Below are 12,875 nucleotides of genomic sequence, written 5' to 3'. Positions count from 1 at the left end.
ATATTCTGGATTAGATAAGACAACACAGACCAGCTCTTTTGAGCAGATACAAAACAGTACTTTGATTATTCAGGGTTTGCATTGACTGCAGAAAGACAAATTATACCTTATTTGACCTAGTGTTGAAGTGATGCAGACAGTAATACCTGGTTTATATACAAAGACTGTTGGAAGAATTTAACTTCATTTATGTGTGTATTTGAACCAGCATAAACAGTTAACATTGATTCAACTCTTTACATTCTTCAGTTGTGACGTTTTTGATGCAGGACTGTCTCAGAGAACACAGAAACATATTTTTACAGGCATTGGATAAGGTTCCTCAGCACCCAACTCATGACTTTCGATTTCTGCTCTGGGTGCTGGGTCGGGCACTCCCGCTCAAAGGTAATCAAACCCTAAGTTTTTGTTGGATCTGGATCAAGGTGAAAAGTTGAGATCCCCGGTAATTTTTCTGCACCTTTGAAATGTATGTTTGTAATTGGAAGTGTTCTATGTGACACTGATATAAAACTGTGGCAAACCAGACGTCAATCTGTTAATTTGGAGAGGATTTTAAAGCAAGGATAATACAAAGAAGAAAAAGAAGGAATAGCATTGAGAAAAATACTACCAACACAAAAGAGAGAAATGTCATCCATTCCCTCAGTTGGGCCGCAAAATACATTTTTCCATATTCAGTTTCTTAGTATAAAAGACCTACAAAGTTGACCTGGTTAATGTTCTGAAGGTTGTTAGAAGCTAAGCAGGTGGATATTGCCGGCATTTAACCACTGTTAGCTCTGAAGAAATCTGACACTCAACAATGAGATGAATGGCAAATCTGAAGTATCTGCTTTCCTGTAATAATATATAGACAACAATGAGACAATGTGTCCAAATAAAGGTGGGTAGCAGTCTGAAATATTCAACAGTTCCCCACAGATGTAGTAATGAGGAACTATTCAAATAATATCCTCTTTCTCACAGGAATGTTACAAAGCAGTAATCCTGCTGTGCTCTGCTGGATTAAACTTTGTTGGAACTAGTACATTTAACTGTAAAATCTTAATTGAAGATAGTAGTGAGAGAAAGTTAAGATTTTTTTCACGCAGACAAAAAAGCAAATGCATGAGATCCTAGGGATCTGAATGCCCAAAATGAGAAGCTTTCATCTAGATATAGTTTGTTAAGGCAAAGTGAGGAAATAGCTCAGATGAAAACACAACAAGTAGAAGCATAATGGGGAAAAAAGCTTGAGAATTTGAAGTGTACAAGTGTGTGACTGCTGTTAAAAGTCAAGACTTACGTGTTGGAGAGCAGAATGAAATGGTATCTGATGCCATGAACAGGGTAAGTTAACTAAATCCTCATATATCCCGGGAAGTACAGTCTTGCAAATTCTCTTAGGCAAATGCAGAAGCAACAGGCATATTTGACCTCCTAACCGGTTTGTCCTCCTGGTTGAAACAGTTTAAAACATTCCATATAGCGATAACCTGCATGACAAAGTCCACAGCCAACAGCATATTATTTCCTCTTCCAAGGCAGGAATAACTGCAGCTCCTCACACTGGGAAGGAGCACCCCACCATCAGCCTCTGCTGGCGTGTGAGGAACGCCATGCTCATGAGCTGGCTGTATCCTGGGACAAGAACCTCAGTCGCCCTGAGGGTCCACAGGCAAAAGTGTTGTTTTCTTAGGGGGTTTTAGGTTGGTTATATATTTAATTTCTTCACACAGTTACTTACAGGCTCATAGCAAGTGCCTGGAGAAAGTGAAACAGGACAAGGAAATATCTTACAAAAATCACCTATTTGGAGAGCCTTCTGGTGGGATTTTCTGGAGCAGCTCCAGGTCATGCCCACTCCTGGCAGCTGCCCAACGTCACCTCAACTGCTGCCTCGGTGCCTGCCAGCTTGAGGGGCACAAGAGCCCTGAGTGGGGCTCAGCACTGCCTTCCTCTCTCCCTGTAAATGCTGGAAAGTGGGGCCACCCCTCTAAGAAGGGTTCTGGCATTGCTCTGCTCTGGCTGCTCCTCTTTTGTGGAAAAGGGGGAGGAAAGATGGAAAGGTCTTTGGCCAAGTGCAAAAATGTGTTTGCGGCTGTCTAATGACTGCGTTACTGCTATGGTTATATATAGACACTGTGTTACTGGTTGCCGTGTTACTTGAAGAGAGCAGTTTGCAAATCTAGTGAACATAAGCATTATTTTCAGTTGAAAACTCACAACCCTTTTCTTTTTTGCTTTGGCAGCTGGTATAATCATTGGTCATAGCGCTTAGATTACTATAAGTAAATATATTAGCCTCCCAACACTTAGGTTGAGATATGTATATGATACTAGTATTGCAAACAACAAATGCTGTATTTCAATTTCTATAAAGCGATAGTAACCCATAAACAAAAACTGTAATGAAGGGTATTTTAAATGACCCATAATTTATATGTACCTGTAAGAAGATGTACCACCCAGGGTAAGTGCAAAGAGATAGTTAGCTTTATTGTCATCATTTGCTTGTCTTAGCCCATTAAGATGTTCTTGATGCTTTTACACTCCAGGTGGACCATCTGCAGGACATTAGCAAGACATAATGCTATGGGAAGTGTTAATGTGTAAGGTACCACAGAACTGCTTTGGAACAATGTAATGGCTTTCTGATAGCGATCTCCTTGGTTTAAGCAATAACCACCACTTCTCCTTAGATGAAGTCAGAAACTGGCAACCTATATTTCAGAGGTAAAAGTTTGTGGATGCCTTTCTTCAGCAGAGGTTAGGATTAGTTTGCTAGAGATCAACCATCAGTGATTGTCTGAGGCACGCCTGCTTCTTAACTGGACCTTCTGGTGCAATAATTACTCTTCTGTTTGTAACAATGACGTAGCTTTTGAATAAGTTGTTTTCTTGTTTATCCAAACGCTAAAGATTAGCAATGAGATATCAGTGCTGTAAGGTAAATTAGCCCGGCACCATGAGATAAATTAACACTAGAATACTACTGCTAAGAAAGCAAGGAACCATCAGTCAGCAGTGGAGTAACTCTTGCTCAATTTTAAATTGATCACTAGTACCGAATCTTGAAAGAAGTAATTCGGTACTATAAAAATATAATATAAAAATATGGAAGTAGAGGTAATTCGTTCAAGTTTCAGACAGAAGTGGTTGAATGCAACAACTCTTTCTATGGTGGGAGCAAGGAGTCAGTAGACCCCAAACTGGGAGGGCAAAGATGACAAGAATGAGAATACATGAGAGAGGACCAAGAGATCCAAATAAAGCTTTTAAGTCTTTCATCAGGACCAGTTAGTGAATGTTTTGGAGAACTGGACGATTTATTTGGGCAATTAAAGATGAAGTCAGAAAATTAGTACTTGGTCTTATTCTATGTTTTAAGAGACAGCTGCATAATACAGATAATACTGACTGATGTTTGTAAAATGTGTGGATGAAGCCAGGTATTATTAAGAAGAAAATATCTCACATATATGTAATCTCAAAATACTTGTCCTTAGAAGAATTCTCCTATTAATTCTATTATAGAAATAAGTGTCTGTTACAGCTAGCTGGCCCCTGAGAAGTCAGTCTTTGAACTATTCACAGCTTCTAATGCCCTAAAATTCTCCTAAAAATTAAGAAATACAGTTACCCTCACTTAAAGAAACAAAAGCACAGACAGGATTAATCTTTCATGTTTTTAGGTGAATGTGGAACTATAGTCTACATCTAAGCAAGAGCTCTGTCATTCTTTTATGTTTAATGGAGAGAAATAAGCACTTCTAAGGTGTGAGTCATTTGAGATATATTTAGCCATCTATTTTAGAATGAGACTAATTGCTTCCTTAAATCTCCTGTTTCTTTTCATTTACTATAAAGGATATCGAGATGTCTAGCTCAGGTGTAGATTTCTGTAGTGTAGGAGTCCCTATTTGAATAGATGAATTGTATCCTGACAGACTTAGCAGAAAATACAGGCTGGCTATCTGAGTACCTGAATCACACATAAATCCCTACTCTTAAAGAAGAAAATACTGCATAATGTTAGATTTCTGTGCCCTCTTTAATTGTCTCAAGATTAATTTATTTTTTTATTCCTTCCTCACTGATTTTTCTGGGCAGCTTTAGGAATGAGGCCTATTGCCATGAAATATGCCATGACATATATGAAGGGATTACAGTGCTGGGTGTGATGGCCTTCTGATGGGTTGATAGGTTATCCAGCTGAGGCCTAATGACCCTTACCACTGCAATGGAAGAGAGAGGGATACACTCTTGGGCAAGACCCACACCCTTTGTAATCACTTTTTGTAACTATTTTACGTGTGAATAGTCTTCCCCTCCCTTCCCATCTATGATGGCAGTGACAGGATATCTGACTACAGTCTCACCTCCACTTCTCCCAAAAGTGAATTGGCATTTGAAATCCTCCATGCCAGAGGACGAAAATGTGATCACCTTGCAGACAAGTTGATGGGCTTGCTCCTCTCTCTTCCCCAAAGCAGTGATGCCTCTTTGTTAAAATTTGCACTTCTGACTGTGTGGGAGTATACTCCTGAGCACTTTTACATAGCACAATACACTTATATTTTGTAGATCTAATAAATCTGTCACCAGGAATCTTGGTTATAATAATAAATTAAGCTTAGCTACACCCAAACACCTTCAATCTTCCAGCACTAGCTGGAAATCAAGGGGATTTATTTTCTGCCGTATTTCTGTACTCTTAATGCAACAACAGGTTGTCCCCTAAGGCTTTTAGAACCTGATTAATGTTGAGAATATGCCTAAATGTCAGGCTGTGATTAGACTGAATCTTTCTGTGCCGGTGGTGAAAGCTGATTCAACCTCACACTGCAAGTGTTCTGTGCCAGCTGAGAGAGTGACTCCAGGGCCTGGCTTGGCCAGATAACTGTGCCACTGAGCAGCCTGGCTAACCCTGGCATGGCATGACCTTTACTGCGCTCACACATCTCTTGATCAGCACAGACACAGGCAGAGGGGGCCCGTCCAAAATAACCATGTAGGCAGAGCTGCAGGACACTTCCATCTGTCTTTTTGCAGAGCAGCTGCACAGTCTGCTGCTCACCTGATTAGGATTATGACTGTGTAATGGGGTAGATCATTGCATGTAAAATAGAGAAGGTAGACTGATGCCTTGGAATTGGTAAATTTTTAAAGCTGTTCCTTCTTTCTCCTGTGTGAGCTGATTGAATACGCAACTCTAAAGAAAAGAGCGTCCGGCTTTCTATATAGGAAGAACCCAGATTTGATATTACACTGATGTGAGTAACAAGGACTAACGAGCTATTTCTTAAACTTGCAATCAGACTAATTAAGATTAGGAGATGTCCTATAGTGGGAAAAGATATTATGTAGAGTTGTTGAGGTATAATAAGACTGAAATTCTCCACTGAGAATTGGCTTTTACAAAAATGATGTGTTAATCTCCTCAGGAATTTCAAGTGACAACTACACCTCATGCAGTCTGCATCTATAATCATTGCATCCACAGTATCATTCTCCTTTTTTATTAGCTTCATCACTTTCTGCATAAACAGCTATATGACATTTCCCTTAACTGTTATCTCCTGAGAACAGGGAACTTAGACCAAATTCTTTCTTATCCGGCCTCATATAGATATCATTTTACTTGTGGAAACAGCACCTTTAATCAATTTCAGTTAGGACTTCTCTCTTTTGTCATCTCTGGAATGAAATTTTTTAAATTCATGAAAATGTGTTGTTATGGCAATGTTTTATAATGCTGAGCTATGTATATGAAGAATAAAAATACAAAATTTTAGGCAAACATGAAAATTTATGGTCTACTTGTCTGTGCTTCAGAGTGAAGTGGAAGACTGTCCTTCCACAAGACGTTCACAAAGTAAATTAAAGGATTATGTTTGTTTGAGTTTGCATTCCCGTGTAAAGTTGAAACTGAAGAATGACCCTTCAAATTTTTGAGGGAGTGTTCTAATTAGTGAGCTGAAGAACAGCTCCTAAATACGTCAATAGTTAAGCAGTCTTGGCTTTCTAAACTTTGTACGTACAGTAATAAAAGAGCAAAGCTCCTTAAAATTTACTTTGTCACGTTTTCAAATCATGCCTTTAGAACTATAGTTTTAGGCAGATGAATTGCAGCTGAAAATATTTCTTTTTTATGAAGCTAGTCTTGTCCAGATTGTCCCAGTAACATACAACAAAAAATCCCCGATCTTGACAGTCTTTAAAATAGGCTAAACTAACCATGAAAGTATGTATGAACATTACACTCTTCAGAAGAATTTACAAATTCTGTAAAATACCCTGTCATACCAATGAACTCTGTGACACAAGGGACCACAGTATTAGGATAGAAGTACCCAAATTGGTGTAAGGCATCAGGAGGTAAAGATCTGTTTGGTGACGACCCTCTTCTATGCCTGGCGTTTCGAGGATGCATTATAATGCACTTTTAGCAGGCTGTATTTAGTCATGCTGCATTTTCACAATAGCATCAAGAAGCTTTGAGATAGCCAGGTAACCTTGATTCGAATTTCACCTACTGAACTCCTAATCAAAATTTTAGTGGGAGGACTCCAGATTTTATTAATCTAGCACATTCTGTTAGTCTGCCACAAGGGGGCAGATTCGTGCTGTTGAACTCTATGACTTTTTTTTCCCCAGCTGTCAGCAGTACCAGTCAGCAACTACAAGAGAATGTTCAGACTCATCACTTGGGAATTCTTAAAATACGCTGTGGTCCACGGTTTGATTTCCTCATCAATACTGAATTATAAGGGATTTATTTAAATTTTTCAGTTACGAAATGAATGCTCATTCAGGGGGATTGTATTTGTAACTTTTTAATGCAAGAAATGAAATTAAACAGTATGTTGTCGTGGATTTTCCATTCTACTCACTACTCACACACTGTTCAGTTGACCATTGCAAATTATTAGCTAGTGGACTTTTATAACTTTTATAACTTAAAAAGACAAGTGAGAGAGATTTAATTAATTAAAGCTTATTTTCAAAACTTTTAACTCATAGTTTCTGGTAATCGTGCTCATACTATGTAGTATCCTTTAAAAATAAACTTTATTTATGAAGGTAAATTAAACCAGTAGAAATTCAGTTCTATAAATAAACCTGTTTCTTAAAAAACCATATCTTTATTGTCTCTTTTAACCTTGTTATGGAATTCAAAGTAACACCATCCAAAATTATTTATGTTACAGTTAGACCTCACTATGGTACCTATTACTGAAAAAGGAATAGTGCTCCAGCTTACAGATTTGTCAAGATAAGTCTGTGCTCAAGACCTTAAACACTTAGTACATGCTAGTGTCTAAGTGAAACGAGCTGTTAAAGGACCCCCAAATTTTGACCTAGAGAATAAACAACAAAAATTTGCTTTGTGTACCAGAGAAAACCAATAATAATTCCATTGAATTAGCTGCATGCTGTAAAGAGAAAAAAAAATACATATTTCTGTTAAAATTCTGTTGTAGCATTAGACTATTTTTGTTCTGAGAAATTTTAGACTGAACTTGCACTGTAGTACTTTGAGCAAGCATTTTTAGGACATATTTGTGTTCTAAAGTGTACCTCATTTTGAATACCTATGATTCTAGGAAAATAAGTATATAAATAATAAATCAATAAATCAAGGAGTTGCTAAAAGGATGTAGATAAAAGCATTTTCCACTTCTAACCACATGTAAACGAATTGCTACCACTGACGCCTGCTGAAAAGAAAATAAACAATACATGATGAATTAAAGTACATATAACTGCACTTCAGGGATGAATTTCACCAAAATACTCTGTCTTCTAGACCTCAATATGGAGGTTAGTCTATACAGACAGAATCTTCTATCTGCAAAGCTCTTAACAAGCAGGTATAGTTTTAAGCACTTGTCTCTTAGGCTTGTGCAAAATGAGATCATTCAGAAGGTTATAGTTTGATAATAAATAGTGGCTTTACATTGTAAAAGCAACCCATCTTCAGAAGTATCAGGTCTCCTATGTAAGACAAGATAGAAAAAAAAAGAATCTTATTTTTAGCGGAGTTGCAATTAATCTTTTCAAGACGATGGCAGGATTTTTTTTTTCCTGAAATAAAACTTCTTGAACCAAATAAAAATAACCTGAGTCTGAAACTGAGATCACAAGTAGAAAATGTCAGCTCAGATGTTTCCGGTATGAGAAAGTATAGGAAATACAATCTAGCTGGTAATTTCACATTCTATACATGTGTGTGTGTGTGTGTGTGTAAAATATGTAGATATAGTGATAAAAACTCTGTCAAAGGTAATGGCATTTGATTAAAATACTTGACATATTAAACTCTGCTGACAAATTAAAACACAAATTATTTAAATGGGATTCTATATCTTCATATGTATAAATGCACATCTTCAAGTGTATGGATTTGGTACAAATGAGCGAATGCCATAGACCTCTTTTCTCAGTCTGTGGGTCATATGTATGTGGGATGAAGTACAGAGTGGTGATTGTTCTAAGATCAAGTGAAAGGCATTACAAAGCCTTGTTGTTGAAATTTATGCTTTATTTTTAAAATACCAAGTTGTCAACTTGCCTTTGCCTTTTTCTTCTTAAGAACAGCATTATTTACCCTTCCATAATTATGTGTACTTCTTGTATTTTTAAGAGCCTCATAGTAATAGTTACTGAGAGAAACAGAAATGTATTTACTATGCCAAATATTTATTCCATGCTACCATTACTCCTACTTGTAAATCTGGTGTGTACTGACCTTATTCATTGTGTCCAGGACATTATGTAAGGGAAAAATATGCATAATGTTGTTGTGGACAGTACATCCCACACTTAAACAGAATGAAAGTACTCTTTAAGACATTTTCTACAATCTAACAAGAGATACAGACCAGATGGCAAACATTCAGCACACTGTGTTTGCAAATTTCAGTGTGCCCTTTAAAATCTTTCTGGATGCTGATGGGCTTTTTACTTTCTATGCACTTTAAAGCATCATTCAGGATGTGTATCTGATCTTTTCTCTTTGATTTTGCTTTTAGTAACCAAGTAGAATGACCAGAAACTTTTGGAAAACAGTGACAAAGGTGATGGTAAGAAAGTGGGGTTTTTAAATTCAGTTTTATATTATAGTATTCGTAGAATTAAAATGTTGGAAAATTAATTTTGAATCTTAATTCAGTGGAAAAATGGAATCTACTGATTAATAGCTTTTCAAATATTGACCTCCTATCAAACACAGTATGAAAGAAGACCTGATGTCATTTATAATGTTGTTAAAGGTTATATTGTTTGACTTGGATTTTTTTACAATATATATACTTATATATACATATGCATATATGTAAGGTGAATGATAGTAAGACATTTAGTAAATTTATGGCAGTTAGAGAAAATAATTTCACTTCTGATTTTTAGGAAGGTCCTTTTATCACTGTTTTACAGATTTTGTGGCAAAAGATTATACATCTCTACAAGAAGGCAGAGAGCACACATCTGAATGGGATTTGAATTGATTTGATTTGATTTTGTTTTGTTTCTCTTTCTCAAGAACCATTTTCATATTTTGAATGATGGTTCCTATATGTTCCCCGTCCTGGAAACTGTAATGTGTGTTAAATGCAAATTTAGCAATTTAAAGTAAACAAAGACTGAAGCCCTCTGGTACCACTAGATGTCATCCTGTAGTCATTGAGGATGTATGGAAAGGGGCAGACTACTACTAACTCATACAGGCTGCGTGAAAATTGGTAGAAAATTGCAAATGGGTGCACCACAACAAATACTTTCGGTTTCAAGTAGTAATAAAAACATCTCATACAACTTTTAAAGGTATCAGTGTAAGGCCAGGACATAAGATATATGTGAATATTGTTTTTGTAACAGCATACATGTAAGTGCTAGCTTATTAATTCAGACTAGCAGTAAATGCACACTTAAAATGATCTGTGGGAAATTTAATAATATTAAAAATGGGGACAGACTACAAAGGCATTGTGACTGCAATGTAGTTATACAGTCTAAGGTTTCTTCTGCAGTGCCACCATTTGTATCCAATCTTGATTTACTGCTGCAGATGGGTTTCGCTTAAAACCCTGGAGATTAATAACTCCAAAGTCTGATGATGTTCAACACTCATTTCCAGTTAGTAATTTTGCAAATGTTCCCCATGTTTAGAATGAGGCTAACTCCTGGAACCAATTATACATAACCTTTACTGTGCTTGAAATCCAGTATCAGATCCAAAATTTGCTGCCTCAGTGTATCTCTACCAAGAGTACTGCAGCCCCTGGGGCTTTTTTTGACAAAGCCCATTCAGTTTGCTATTTGCTATGATGGCTTTTTAATGAGAGAAAATATCCATAAGAAGCTGCTTTTTCCAGTGCTTCAGTTCTGCAGACAATGCCCAAAAGCTCGTCTTGTTAGTAATGGCCCCAATTCTGATCACTTCTCTACAGGCATAGAGCTCTTGCTGATTCACCTTTGTAAATTAAAGCAAATTTAGTTTTTGAATTTCTCTCATGACTTTTGATAAAAATTCAAATTTCACTTATCTATGAGTCTTGTTTAGACCTGTTTTTAGTTTACTTCATTTTAAAAATTCTTATTTCTTACTTTCATTAAATTTCCTGTTGGTAATGGTACCAGCAGGGAGTGGAGAGTCTTCAGATCTGTTCTTGGTGGAAAATCTCAATTTGTGGCACTAGTCTCTTTGAGATCCAGGAGGCTGTCAAAGTTTGTAGGCAGCTTTTTTAGTGAATGCCTGAGTAGTCAAACCCATCACTACAGGAAGAAGCTTTCTATCCTCTATGCTTTTAATATTTGTCATTAGAATATGTGAGCAGAAGATATGAAAATATATGTAATTTCGAGTTTAATTCTTTTCAGGATTAACCTAATAATTTTTTATTCAAATAGAGGTATAATAAATGTAGTTTGTTATTTCACCACTCACACTCACTTCCTCTGCACTGGATAGTATAATAGAATAAACTTAATATATTATATAATATACTGGGACATATATATATATATATACACACACACAAGTGTATTTCATATAGCCTTTCATATGTAAGTCTGTCTGCTACCACTTTAGGTCTGCCTGAAGTAGTTTGCTTTTCTTTCTTTCTTTCTTTCTTTCTGGTTTGTTTGTTTGTTTGTTTGGGGTTTTTTTTGCATACACTGAGTATGATGTAGCATTCTTTATAAAGATCCAATATAAATAAGGCTTGAATCAGAGTCATTAAACTTTCCTGAGATAATGAGGATGCTTCCAAGAGGTTTTGGTATTTTGTGCTATGCCCTTTCTTGTTTATGCTGGCTTCAGCTGATATAAGCATGACCACAGAGAGAGTTTACATCAGGCTCAAGTTTAAGTAGAAAAGATGGATTGAAACTTGGAGAAAAACATTTATCAGCTTAGCTAAGTATGTCTCTGTTGACCTAGTCAGTAGGTCTCAGTAGTCTTCACTGTCTGTGGCATGATTTTCTGGCTAGACAGAAAAGCTGAAGAAACAATGAAAAACACAAGGCTGCTTAGTGTAATAAAAATGGAGAACAGAAAATTAGCTGTCTAAAATAGCTGTTTGAATGAGTACTTCCAGTCTGTGAAGGAGTTGGAGATACCTGGAGAGAGGAGACAGACACCTGGGATCCCAGAGCAACAAGTTAAGATGGGAAGGGTGAGAGTCGTGTAACCTATTTTCATATGTCATGGGCACCTGATTTAACCTCAGCATCTTATGATCAGTGCAGAGAAAACACTTCTGTGGAGTAATTTCACCAACTGTATTAGCAAGAGAGGAGCTATGCTTTAGAAGTGCTTGTTTCTCTCAATAGCACAGGGAGACTGGGTAAATAACTCAAAAGCATATTAGTACAACTGAATCCTAACATGACCATAATGTACATGACCTGTGTTATGGATATCATAATATAGTGATGGGGCTCTCACTGGCAGCTCAAATCAAAGTGGGGGGGAAAGAGCCTCCTTAGCCCTCCTTCCTGTAGAAATTCCTCAAGCTTTGCTTGCAAAACATTTTAAAACTGATTGGTGTTTGGACCAAATCAATAAATCAGTCAGGGAGTTTTTAGCTGCTTTATTGATATCTCTCTACATCTGCAACTATGTAATATATAGTTATCTCAACCCCATTACGGTTGTGTTTTCCTTCCATTTAATGTAAAGTTCATTGGCTGAAGCCCAAAGTTATGAACAGTCCCATGAAGTTTTGCTAGATGAGAGTATCTAATCTGAAGTGTTTTCAGGTATCAGATTTCTCACAGATGCACTCCTTGTATGACAGGCAGTTGTGGGGTTTCTTTTTCTGAACAGTATTAAAATTAAGTATTTCTATGTAACCACTATAGAAAATTTGTGGATTTTCTCAAACGTACAGATCAAAGTATTTGTGGAGTAACCTAGTTTTCCATATATTCTTGTCATGTATCCAGGAAAAAAATCCAGGATAGAATAAAAGGACATGCACTAGCTAGGATTAAATAAAAAAGCAGGTAATCAGTGATAACAAAAAAAGAGTGACTAAACAGCCAGATGGTTTTTTCTAAAGTCTCTCCAGCTTCTGTCCATGACCTGAAGACAGTAGTGGAAGAACTTCTTCCCACAGTCTCCCTGTAAATAAATGTTCTACTGGTTTTGATGGAGAGAGATCTCAAAGTAAGGGGATACTGCTCCTCACTGGGAAGCTAATCCCTTTTTCTTTTGGATGAGGTGTTGTCCTAGAGGTGACTAGTCTTGTCTATGTCCGTGGCAGCATAGTGGAGGCCTTCTCTGGGCACTCAAGTGCTACTTGTAACTTCAAACTCTGGCCATCCTTTGCCTTGCCTTTCTAGTTTACTACAATCAACCGCTGGTAACTCCCTTATATTCAGGA

This window comes from Corvus kubaryi, unplaced genomic scaffold (genome assembly GCF_017639235.1).
Source record: "Corvus kubaryi isolate FWS band 111438036 unplaced genomic scaffold, C.kubaryi_AGA036_p1.0 split3-73, whole genome shotgun sequence".
NCBI lineage: Eukaryota > Metazoa > Chordata > Aves > Passeriformes > Corvidae > Corvus > Corvus kubaryi.
Note: the sequence above shows the minus strand (reverse complement) of the source record.